The sequence below is a fragment of the Nannospalax galili genome, unplaced genomic scaffold (genome assembly GCF_000622305.1).
Source record: "Nannospalax galili isolate Female #2095 unplaced genomic scaffold, S.galili_v1.0 scaffold1421, whole genome shotgun sequence".
In the NCBI taxonomy this organism is placed as follows: Eukaryota; Metazoa; Chordata; class Mammalia; order Rodentia; family Spalacidae; genus Nannospalax; species Nannospalax galili.
The window spans coordinates 1,225,260-1,238,117 of record NW_008345746.1 but is presented as its reverse complement, the minus strand read 5'-3'; positions in this window follow the sequence as shown (position 1 = coordinate 1,238,117).

Sequence of the window (12,858 nt, the reverse complement as noted above, 5' to 3'; positions counted from 1 at the left end):
ACAGATCTTTGTGAAGTCACGTACAGCTTCCCTGAAGGGGAGGCTGGAGATGCCTTTCTGACCCTCCAGGGCACCTGGTGAAGGCCTGGTATGATCCTGAACTTCTTTCCCTCAGAGCAGGGACGCAGGAACAACCCCCCCCCCCCCCACCACCTGACTATCTGTGCAACAGCCTGGAGGAGGCCTGGCAGGGAGAGGCGATAACCGCCCCACTGAGCCTAGTAGTTGCTGAGGGCTCCTGGAGTATTGAGGTGGTGAGAATAACTCTTTACCCCCACTGGGCTGGACACCACCTGACTGCAGCAGCCCTTCCCAGAACCATCTCTCCTGTGCTCTGGGTCACCCAGGAAGCTAAAAAGAGTGCACCAAAGCCTTGCACAGCTGTTCCTCAGATGACCCCCCTGTTGTCCTGCCCATCCCCTCCCAGGCCAGGGTGGGGTTCTGGGCCAGCCTCCAGGAGCCTGGAACTCTCAGGGGGAGATAGACCCATTTCCAGCTCTTCTGGTCAAGCAGAAATCAGGATGGCAGATCTGGCGGTGGCTGGGACCCCACAGGACACCTGTAGCTCTGCCCTGTTGGCATAGCCACGTTGCCTCAGAAGGTCTAGGGATAGACTCAGACTGTTTCCTCAGGGTGTCCTGGGGGAGCTCAAAGTTGTAAGAACCCCAGAGTTCCTGTCTGAGCTGTGCCAAGGAGGCTGCTGGTCTGGTCTAATCCTGCTTCTGCCTTTGCCTGTATGGTGACTCGGTTTCCCCATCCTTAAAAATGAGCACTACGGGGTGAAAATCGAGCATCAGGAAAGGTAAGTAGCTAATTCCCTCAGTCCAGGGTTCGGGGCCACCAGTGAATGTGGACTGGGCTTCATCACCCCCAGTCATGAGCACAACCAAGCCATGGGAGCCCCAACCCAACCCAGGCCCACAGTATGGGACCAGAGTGGGCACCCAGCCTACTCTGAGATCATCCCTGTTGCCTGGGGTAGAGGGCCATCTTTTACCCACTTTGGCTAGAAGGGGGTGGAACACGGCTGAGCTGTCTGAGTAGCTGGGGATAGCCTTCCTTCCCTGCCAGGCCCCACTGCAACTGGCTAAAGTTGTGAGTACCTAGGTGTTCCCAGGCTGGGTCTGTGCTCCCGTCTGTCAATGGGCTCTCAGAGGTTGAGAGCCTTGTTCCCTGCCTCCCCATCCTGAGTCTAGTCTCGGTGGTTGTGGGGAACACCATCACACTCCTGGTAGCCCCCCCAGGATCCCATCTCTGGGATCTACACCCTGCCTCTGCTCTCAGGAACTGGGTTGGGCCTATGTCCCTGTGCCCTGAGGACCCACGGGTTCCCAGTTGGAATGCAGGGAGCAGTGGAGACAGACAGCAAGGGACTGAGATCTAGTAGGAGCAGCTCAGGCCCCCCTCTTTCCCCGCCCACCTCTGCTAATCCTGAAATCCATCTAGCCCTGCATCTCAAGGAAGCTGGGGCAGGTCTCAGGGGTGTCTCTGCCCAAAGGGAAGGGAACTGGATGGGCCAGGTGGTGGACTGTGCCCTCTGCCCTGCTGCCCACTCATCCCAGCCCACCCAGTGACCCGGAGACAGACCCGAAATCCAGCCAGAGCAGAACGTTACAGCTTCCCACCCAATGGCTGGTGGAGGGGGTGGCCTCCCTCCTGTGTGTATGTGCTGGAATGCAGGCTCCCTCACTGCCAGCCGAGTCCTTGAGTCCTCGGCTGGAGCTACACAGAGCTTGCCTTTTCTCCTGCCTCTGTCCTGCCTCCATGTTCCCTTCGGGGTCCATCATCATGAGCATTTCCCACGCCAGCAGAACTTTCCACGAATCCTCAGGCGTCGCTGGTTACTGTCTGCGGCCTCTGCTTAGTTAGATGGCGCCGCCCCGCTCCCGCAGATTTGGTCCCCTTCCAGGTCTGGGGTTATAAATAACACCTCCAGGGGTCCCCGTGGCCAGCTCTCCAGCTCCCAGGCTCCCACGTTGCTTCCTCAAGAGGAACTTTTAGAGGTGGAACTGGCAGGTCACAGAGCTAGGGCCTCTAAGGCCTCTTGCTACCCATGGTTGCTGGAGTGAATCTGAGGACCAACTGGGCAAAGAGAAAACTGCAGAGCCCTTGCTAGAGCGGGGACCTTCCCACGGGTCCAGATGCTGGACTGCTCAGGATTGACATGGTCTCCTCAGGCCTGGCCGCCCAGCTTGTCCGATTTCAAGGAATTCTCACGCTGTCAAACCCACAGGGCAACCTCACACTTTTGATGGATAATTTGAGTCTCCAGGAGCTGCTATAAAAAGTTCTAGGACCTTTTCTGTTTGTTTTAATGGTGCTGGGATGCAACCCAGCATGCTAGGCAAGTGCTACCACTGAGTCACAGCCCCAGCCCTCATGGGGCTTCTTCATCTATGATAGGCACCTGTCAGAGAGATGCAGACACTTGCCATCAACCTCAGGACATTGGCCACCTTCTCTTACTGGGCCTCCATTTTTTCCCACAGCTCCAGCTGGGGAACTGGGCAGGCTTGACCAGGGTCCCAGCACATGCTGAAGAAACTGCACTGGGGCTGGGTGGAAAGGTCGGTGCGCTGAGAGGCCAGGCCACAGAGCCCTGGGAGCCGGCCGGGTCTCTGGCTTCATCTGGGGTGCTAGTATGCCGTGTTCTGTAACCAAGGCTCTGGGCTCCTGAGACATCTGCAAGAACAGAGCTGCTGGGCTTGCCTGACAGCTGGTGCAGTCAGACAGTGGACACAGCACAGGGAAGTCACCGTTTCCTGCCAACTTCGCACGCTCTGTGACGCCTCTGACCCGCTCCTTCCTTTCTCTCAGGACCTCCAGCCTCCATGGGCTTTCCTGTTTACTGTGGCCCAGAGGCCAGCCTGGATCTGGATGGCTGGGGGATATTTGTTAGAGTCCCTTGTCACCTTACCTCCAGCTCCCAGCACTTCTGGGCAGTGGGGCTGGCAGGCGTGGGCTCAGCCCGCAGCTGGCTCTGACCCTACCCTGGGCTCTGGTTTGCTGTCCTCATCCTCTTCAGCCACCCAACCCAGCTGGGCTGCCCCTCTTGTGGGAAGCAGTCCCTAAGCTTGTCGCTGCACAGGAGCAGCCCGTCATGGGCACTTCCCGCCCAGGCCTACCCTCTGAGCTACTGTGGCTGTCCACCCGTGCAGACCCGAGTGGCATGATTCCTGAGGGCTGGAGTCAGGGCCCCAAGTGGAACCTGTCCCGCGGACTGAGTTCTGCACACTGACACATACCTCAAGCTGTCAGTTTGGTGGGAGAGGGGCTGTTTAACACGCCCCTCAGGCCCTCCCAGAAGCAAACCTCAGATGAGCAGGTGGGGAGAGGCGGACAGGGGCTGCTCAGAGGTCAGGGCTCAGGGTCCAGCAGGAAAAGAGTTCAGTGAACTAGGAAGGGGCAAACTGTGAAGTGCCTGTTTTACAGTGTAAATTGTCACATGCCCAACTCAGCCTTAGCTGATGTTGCCCAAACAGGTCTAGGTAGTATAGCGTGGCTGGAGCAGCCTAAAATTTCCTTTTTTTGGTTTTTTGTTTTGTTTTGTTTTGATTTTTGAGACAGGATCCCGTGTATCCCAAGCTGGCCTCAAACTTACTATGTAGCCACGGATGACTTTGAACTCCATGTCCTCTTACTCCACCTCCCAAGAGCAGGGATTACAGGCGTGGGCCACCACCCTCGGTTCATGCAGTGCTGGGGACTGAACCCACAGCTTCATGTGCGCTAGGCTACCACTCTGCCCCCTGAGCCCCAGCCTATACTTCCCACTGCATCATCATTTTCCCCTTTAGCCCACCCATGGGAGAGTGCAGCAGAAAGGCCTAGAGACCTTGTTTAGATGGGTATGCAGGGTGAGTACCCATGAGGCCTGGCTCCTAGAAGAACTGGACCTAGGAACCAGACTTCTCCCCTACACCCCTTTTTGCACTCAGGAGGTTTGGCCTTCCTGGCTAAGCCCAACATCCTGGAAAAAGCTTCCTTCCTACAGCTCAATGAAAACAAGACACCCTTGGAAACAGTGGCTGCCTTGCTGGGTGAGCAAGACAGGAGGGTTGCAGGCCAGGGGCCCAGGGGACCCTCATGGCTGGCAGGCCATGCACCCCAGAACCAAGTGTGGCTGCAGTCCCAGGTGCAGGGTATCCTCAGGGTGAGATGACACCCCACACCCAGCAGTGTTGGGGGCCCTTGTTCTGACACTGCTAATCACTATCCATGTCTGGATAGGGTCCCCATCACCTGTCACCTAGCCTCATTTGAGCCGGCTGGGTCTTCCCATGCTCCATTCACCTCGTCTTGGCTGCCAGGGTACCCGGGGTCCCTCCCCCTGCTCTGAGCTCTGAGTTGATAATGTCTAAAAGTCCAGGGTCTCAGCCAAGTGGAGGCAGGTGGGAGAGAGTCACCCAAGCAGGGGTTCTCCCCACGCCCTGGAGGAAGCTTTCTTCTTCCAAGAGCAAACAGAACCTGCAGCCTGGATGTGGGACCTCTGGCACCTCTGACCCCAAGGTGAGGCCCCGAGTTCTCCCAAGCGCCTGGGTGCGGAAACACCTGCTGGGCTCGGGACCCAAGCAGCGGGCACAGCTCAGTAATGGGAGAGGATCAGGTGACTGCTTCCCGAGAAGCCACCAGCCACAGCCACAGCCGGTTGGATTGCAAGAGGCAGGTGGGAGGAGGTCCTTGGCTTGCGGGGGGCGGGGGTGTCACTGGGCCAGGTGGGAAGGGGCTCCAGGCTTCAGTGGCCTGGCAGGGAAGGAGTGGACACAGCCCCTATTGTGACAGGCTTTGGGCCAAGGCACTTCCTTCATCTTCTCACTCAGCTACAGCCCTGGAAAACAGGCATGTGAGTTGTTTCTATGCTGGCTAGCCTGGTCCATTCCTGGACATGGTTGGAATTCAGAGAGAATGAAAGTGAACACTAGGTTTCCCCCATCTCCTCTGTCCACTGCAAGTCCTGACAACAGATGTGCCAGAGCAGTACATGGAGGATCCAGTTAGCCCACTCCCCCCACAGTGCCAAAAGCAGGTCCACTCCCTGATGAGGGGCCCAAGGCACAAAGGGGGACCACCATAGGCTTGCGTCCTGGACCTTACCAGAGGACCTTGTTCCTAGGCCCGAAGGCCAACTCCCTACCTCCCGAGCAAGTACTAGGCCTATGTAAGCTTCCAGGGAGAACACAGATCAAATCTTCCTGCCTCCACCTCCTGAGTGTTGGGTTTATAGACCTGCACCACCATGCTTTGTTTTACGTGGTGCTAGGATTTGAACCCTAGGACTTCATGCATACTAGGTAAACACTCTACCAGAGTGACAACTGAGTCACATCCCCAGCTCAGAGCCGAATCTTTCTCAGGAGAAAATCAGGGTTTTACTCTAAAGCAAGTGTAAATTCAGTTTTTAAAATGTGAGAATCATTGAGGGATCCAGCTGGGCTTCATGGAGAAGAGCCGTAGCCCTGATGTCCCCGTTTGCATGGCAAGGCTCACCCAAGAGTCTTCTCTCTGCTCCTAGAGTGCTTAGCTACTTTAGAAGCTCCAATAGAGACCTAGGGTCCAGGGAAGGCAAGTGGCCATGTACCCTGGGGTACCCTCCAGCCCACCCTGCCACAAGAACCAGACTGGAACAAGCTCCTGACACCATGGGGCTCAGGCACAAACCAAACACACTGCCCTCCAACACAGGCTCTCATCCACCTTGAGCACAGTGACTTTAACCTCTGCAGGGGCCTTTACACAGTGAGTCAAAGGATGCCCCAAGAGACTCAAGTGACTTTTGGGAAGCCCTTTATCTTGGCATAATTATGTTCCATTTGGTACCGTCAAACTGAGTTGTGTCCTTGGGGATCCCGACCCACCAAGAACCCAGGCTTCTCAAGACAAGGACCCTCAGCTACAAGGAGCAAGTTCCCTGGAAGGGTATGACCATGCAGGGTCCCAGAGAGAAGAAGGGGACACTATGCTGTGCTGGCACAGAGGGCCCTGTCTTACCTGCTCATTCATCTGTGGTGGAGGTCTATAATGCCTCAGGCAAGATGAGACCCTTATCTCACCTGCACTCAGGGAGGCCCAATTCCAAGGGACAAAGATTGCATGAAAAACTGCAAAAATAACTGATTTGAACCTTAATGACAGGCCCAGGAGTCTGTGGTATTGGGAGGCTCCAGAGTCTGGGCTCTGAGTCCAGGGAGGAGGGACAGAAGTCCAAGGGAAGCCCCACCCCACCTGTGTCGTGTCCCATGATGTGAAGGAGGACAGGTCCCCGGAGGATGAGGCTCCCAGTGTGGCTGGGTCCTGGGGAGGACAGCTGTTTTCCATACAGTTTGTTTTGTTGGATTTATTGGAAAATCCATTTCCATGTGTGTAAAAAAAAAAAAAAAGGAATCAGTAAACACAAACATGTTTTTACCCCTAAACTGGCCTTGAAGTGGAAAAAAATTTCTCCCCACAGAAAAGCAATGCATAGGGAAGCCTGGTGGGGAGGGACTGATCTCCACCTGCCTTTGTTTAGAACCCACCTTTAAAGGTACCTCTGGATGTTTATGACGCCAACAAATCCTGTCTTTCTTGTTATTTCCCTGGACAGGGTAGGTCAGACAAACCCATTAACCAAAGACGCAGTCCACCACTGAGCTTCTTCTGTGTGTCTTTCAGAAAGCTTGGAGGCCTGCCTCAGCCATGGGGCCCAGGACTCAAGTCCTATCCAAAGAGGAAGCATCAGCCCGGGGCGAGCTGCCCTGCTGGCCGGCACAGACACTAAGGCATCTCGTGTTGCTTCACCTGAAGAGGCCTCTGCACCGGGAGACGGGTGTAGAAGGGGCGGGTGCCTGGCAGCCTCAGAAAGACCTGACTCTCTTCCATGGCCTCGCCTCCTGCTCCTTCCAGCTCTGGACAAAGCTATGAAATTCAAAGGCTACCTTCATCCTCATCCTGTGCCAGCTTCTGGGATAACAAGTCACCAAGCTTGGTGGCCTTGAACATGGAAATGGGTACAGCCTGGTCGTTCATTCATTCATCTAATCATTTATTGAGATAGAGTCTCATTTAGCCTCAGCTGGTCTCTATCTCACTATATACTCCTGATCCTCCTGCCTCTACTTCCCAAGTGCTGGGATTATCGTCGGGCTCATGTCCATCATCCAGGTATGGCAGGACCTCACCCACTCTGAGGCTCCCCGTAGGCTCCTGCAAGTTCCAGTGTCTCTTTTCCTTCAGCACAAATCTTCATTACTCTACTGGTCTCCATACCGGTCTTCTAAGATACCAGCCCATGCCCTGATGTAGCATGACCTTATTTGATTATGTCTACAAAGACTCTACTTCCAAATAAAATCACACAGATTCCAGGGGAACCTACCAATGTATCTTTGTCAGGGACAGACCTCAACTCATAAACATCCTATGTGCAAGAGTGAGGGACGGTGCAGGAGCTTGGTCCCGGAGGGAAGAGCCAAGCACAATAAGGGAGAGTGGTTTGGGGGGAGGTCACACTGCAAGGCCCACCGTGGCTTGGCCCAAAACACCTGCAAGCACTCACCGTCAGTCCCTTTGGACTCCAAGGTCCATCCTGTAGACACAGAGATGGGGTCAAGGACAGGAGAGGACTGTGTGCCTGGAGCCACAGACCTGTGTACCCTTGTTCCTCACCTCCTCCAGGGTCCACTCAAGCATCACCTCCTCAGGGCTTGGTTCCCCACACTGGCACCAGTATTTTACCTCCCCTGCCCCCCTATCTCCACCTCAAAACCCTCACGGCTCCTTGCACCTTGGAGACACCTGCTTCCTGTCTTCCTTCTTCCATGCACACGAGCTCCATCAAAAGGGTTGTCTGTTGTGGTCACAAGCACCAGCTTAGCAGGAAGGAGTTCAACAAACAGACTCTGAGTCCACAGGATACTGGTGTCCACCAGGGCCCGGTCCTGAGCCCCATCTTCTTCCATCTGGTTTTTTCTCAAAACCCAAGATGCTTCAGACTCTTTATCTCTCTCTCCTTCTCTCTGTCTCTCTCAGACCTCAAGCCCTTTGGCAACAGTCGTCTTTCTCAGACCCAATCAGTGGGTGGCCTCTTAGCCCAGACACCAGGTCTGTTCCACTGAACTGGGGAGGCAGCTGTAACCCAGTGAGAGCCCACATAATGGAGTCTCAATGGAGCGATGCAGGGGTAGGCTACCATGGCCTGCCTCTAGCTGCCTGTGCCTTCCACGCTGTGGTCAGGTTCCCTGGGCCCAGTGATCCCCTGTAGCACCCTGAGCTACCAGGCACCAACAGACCTCATTTTCTCCCAGTCTCACCGCTCCAGCTCTGAAGGCTCCCAGGTTCTGGGGGTAGCGTGGGGGGTGGGGGTGGGGTCTCAGCACAGATCACATCTGCTTTGCTTCACTGTTTTTTGGAAGAAGTGCTATGATTTGCTGTTCTATGTTAGGAGCAGATGTTGCCATGACTGTACTCAGGACCCCCAGCTTTGGGGAAGAGAGGTCAGATACCCCCATGAGCACAGACCCTGCAGATGGCAGGATGTGGCTCAGGTCAGATTCATAGTCGTGGTCCATCTTTCCCACCCTCACTGAGCTCACCCTGGTTCAAAGGGACTTACCAGCCAGCTCAACGGCACCAATGAGTGATGACACAAGGGAACCCTCCCCCTGCCTGCCCCGCTGGCCTTTACCAGAAGAGCCCTTGGCCATCACACACACACACCCCCAGAGCTAACCAGCACACCCATCTAATCCCTACACTCAGTCAATGGGACGCAGTATTCTTCCGAGTTCCCCAGAGACTGCTGTTCCACAGGGAGCTCACAGAAGCATTGTCAGCACCCAGCCTGGCACAGTGGGCACCTGGCACATGCTCACCAGCCTTGGGGCCATGTCTGAATCCTGGCCTCACACGCATAGCCACCTGGTTTCCTAGTCCTCAGGGGTCTCATGCCCTTTGGTTGGGCTGAGAAGTTCTGTCTTTCCTGTTGTTCGGAGCCCCTGGGAACATGAGTCCTACCACAGCCTGGTGGTTCTGCCGCTCCACCCCCAGTGACAGTCCCTCTGATTTATGTGGTGCGAAGACCACAAGCACAGGCAGCAACTCCCAGAGCCGGGCACCAGGCGGTGCCGAGAAATCTCCCCGTCCAGTAGGGCAGCGTCCTCCAGGCCACATGAAGGGATGGACTATCTCTGCTGGTTTTCGTTACTGCAACAGATGGTTCACCGGTGCAATGCTTCCTGCGATAAGGAACGTAAGCTCGTGAACCCCCTTCCTGGGTCCTGTCCCAGAGAGCCAAGTATACTTGCACATTCAACTGGCATTTGCCACTGAGGTGCCTGTTTTTATTTAAATGGCCCAGAGCAAGACTCTGACTAAACTAACATTCCCACGCCAACCTTCAGCAGCGCCTCTGGCTTTTGGCAATTTTTTTTCTTAGCTGTCAAGGCAAAAATAAAGAAGAATTCTGGTCTTACTTAAGGATTGTTGGGGGTTTTTCCCTTCTCCTTAGAGACCAAAAAATAGCTCACAGATGTGCTGTACCTGGTAATGTTCCCGCTCACATTACTTCACCAACAGGACTCCCTGCACTCTCTGTAACCCAAACCCCGATTTCCAGGTCCATTTTCTTTTAAAGAGGGGCCTGTGGGGGAACTGTGGAGGGTTGGCGGGGGAACGGAAGCCCTTAACATGTCTAAATGTGTCTGGAGCAAATTCCAGGAAAGCCGGCCCTGTGAGAAGCTGTCCAGACTCGGGGTTCTTGCGGGAGTGTGGCCAGGGTAAGAGTGGGCAGTGAAAGGGTGCAGTCTTACAGACTCCTGCTGAGGCAGGGGACTCACGTGGAAAGCCCACCCTGTACCAGAAAAATTAAAGTGGCCTTTTCTTGTTGTTTTAGAAAAGGCAACTTCCCGGTTATTTTTACCCCTAAAAAGGAAGATTGGGAAGAAGGAAGGAAGAAGAGAGGAAAAAAATGAAATAAAGGGAAGGGAGACAGGAGGGGAGGGGAGGAAGGGAGAGAGGAGGGGAGGGGAGGAAGGAGCCGGCCTCCCAGTGACTCAGCCCTAGGCTGGTGAAGGCTGAGCTGGTACAGAGCCCAAGGGGTGGAGCTTTACAGTTTCGTACCCTGGGGACTTTTCTTTTTGGAGAAAGTTCTGAGCTGAAGTGGGCAGGGGGCCAAGCAGGGTGGAAGCTCCCCTCCCCCAGCTCTGCAGGGGTCCTTGGGTCCAGATGCTTAAGAGCCTAGGAAGCTCAGGGTGCATGCTTGGGCAGACACTGAGGCCTGGCCAGGTCCTCAACCCTTTACAGAGCCCATGTCCCCTAAACAGAGCGGGCATGGTGACAGCTTCCTGTAGGCCCGGTCCCCGCCTGGAGGTTTCTGGGTTCAGCCCCCTGGTCTTGCTGGAGTTCCTCTTCCATGAAGCCCTCTGATTTGGTGGAGCCCATTCCACATGACGCCTGGAGTCCACAGCCAGGCACTGCTTTCACTGTCTTCCTGGGTCCTCAGGAAGCAGCAGAAATGACCACTGACCTCCAAGGGATCCTACCTCAGCCTGTATGAGCAGCTGAGGGGACCCCAGGGCCTGGGGAAAAAAAAAAAACAACAACTCAGTGAGGCCATCCTTAGAACATGTGCTATCTTTCCTGAGCCTGCAGGTCTGTGCTTTGGACAGTCTTGGGATTCCAGGGGACAAGCAAGCAGCCTCCACCAGAGGGTTAGGGTGAGGGTTGCTAGACATCTCCGAGATGACAATGGGAAACCTTCCTGGTGGGCCAGACCTACAGCCTGAGTCCGCCCGAGTAGGCCTCAGCAGTTCACCTGTTCTGGAGCTAGGTACCTGTCTGGGGACTTGCCCGGGCAGCACACTCTTGGGGCTTCCCACAGTGGGGGAGCAGCGCAGGGCCTGCCTCTGGGATGCTTTCCCTTCTTCCTAGGCCTCTTGGGTGTCAGAGTGCCCTCTCAGCTACACACAGAGATCACTGCCCCAGTAGCTTGGGCCAGGGAAGGCGCAGACTCCCGACCCAAGGGCTGTTCAAGGCACCAGTTTTCTCAAGAGGCCAAAAGTCTGCATCAGGAACTTGCTGCTGCCGCCGCCCCCCGCCGCCCCCGTGTGCTCCCTTCACCCTCCCCTGGTCACAGATCAGTCAGCAAACCTTTCTGAGTATTCAGTGTTGGGACTCAGCAGGACTAGGCTCTGCCTCAAAGGCCCATGCAGGTGTAGACAAGGCCTCAGCAAGACTGAGGTTAGGGTTAGGGAAGGAGGCTGAGAGCTAGGAGGACTTCTTGCAGGACAGGAAGGCAGGAATGTCCTTCCAAACTGGGCATAGCCTGGGTGTCCAACACAGGCCACAGAGGAGCCAGCCCTGGCCTGTCTGTCTGGAACAATGCCACAGGTCACAGAAAGCACATCTGGAAAGATGCTCAAACCTCTGGGAAATGTTCAAAGGGTGTTTATATGGAAAAAGGCAACAGGACTTTATAAATTATTTAGTAGACGGGGAAACTGAGGCCTGGGGGCATGAAGGTCCCACAGTGAGCCAGTCCCATCACAGTGTGACCCAGCCCAGGGGCCCATAGATACATCAGGGCCATGGCCTGGCTGTGGTCGACACAGAAGTTAGCAGGAAGCATCCTCTAGACTGGACATTTCTTGGGCCTCTAAGCCCAAGTGTTGCAAACAGCCAGATTCCAAGGGTGGTGATCTGGAATTTTCCCACAGCTGCCTGGCCCACTGTCATCCCACTCAGGACAGGGCAGGGCATTCACCACCATGAGCCATTCCTATGCTCACCCCCACCTGAGCCCTTGCCCCTTACCCTCTGTTAAGTCTCCTTTATTGCTCCAGCCAGGCCATACCACACAGATCCCTGTGCCCTGAACCTGGCTTGATCTGGAGCTATTCCCCTCAGGAAATCTCCTGAGCCTCCTGAAAACTGGGGAACATCATGCTACCTGCCCCCAGACTGCTGGGTCCTGAAGGGTACAAGTACCAAGATAAATTCCTGCAGGAGGGGAAGAAAGGTGCCTGTAGCCCAGGCCTGGGGGCCTGGTTCTGTCTGGTGCTAATGGGAATTTCTGCTGCCCGCCATACACTCGCAGACCAAGCCATTCCTGACTCCCTCCAGGAAAACCAAGTCATGTTGGTCTGTATGAAGGATGCAGGTAGTTACAATATTCTGGGTCATTATGCCACACAGCACCTGAGGCTGAGGACACTTCAGGTAAAGGTCCCGTGTGCTGGTCGGCTGGGCTTTAGAAGGCCCAGAGTATGGCAAGGGAACCCTTCTGATTTGCCTACAGGAGCTCTGCTCTTAAACTGCCACAGTCGTCAGGATGTCCTGCTGTCCTGACAATGCCCCTACAGACATCTCTAGGATGACGGAAGGGGACTGACCCCACTACCTGCTATGTGGCCTCTCTCTACCAGTACTCACAGGTGTCCTCCAAGAGAGGATACAGCTGCTTGCTGCTCTGGTCCCCATGCCTCACTCCAAGTCCTGAAGCCTCACCGGACTGGGAACTTGATCCTGGCTCTCATCATAAGCTGAAACAGGGAGCTAACAGTGACATTTCACTGGGCGGCCTTGCTGGGCACCCACCTTTGCCTCCCACTGGGTTTCTGGAAGGGCTCTCCCCTGGCTTGTTAGGAGAGGATACAGCTGCTTGCTGCTCTGGTCCCCATGCCTCACTCCAAGTCCTGAAGCCTCACCGGACTGGGAACTTGATCCTGGCTCTCATCATAAGCTGAAACAGGGAGCTAACAGTGACATTTCACTGGGCGGCCTTGCTGGGCACCCACCTTTGCCTCCCACTGGGTTTCTGGAAGGGCTCTCCCCTGGCTTGTTAGGGCCTGGCTGTCTTACTCTGATGAACGGTGTGGGCAGGGG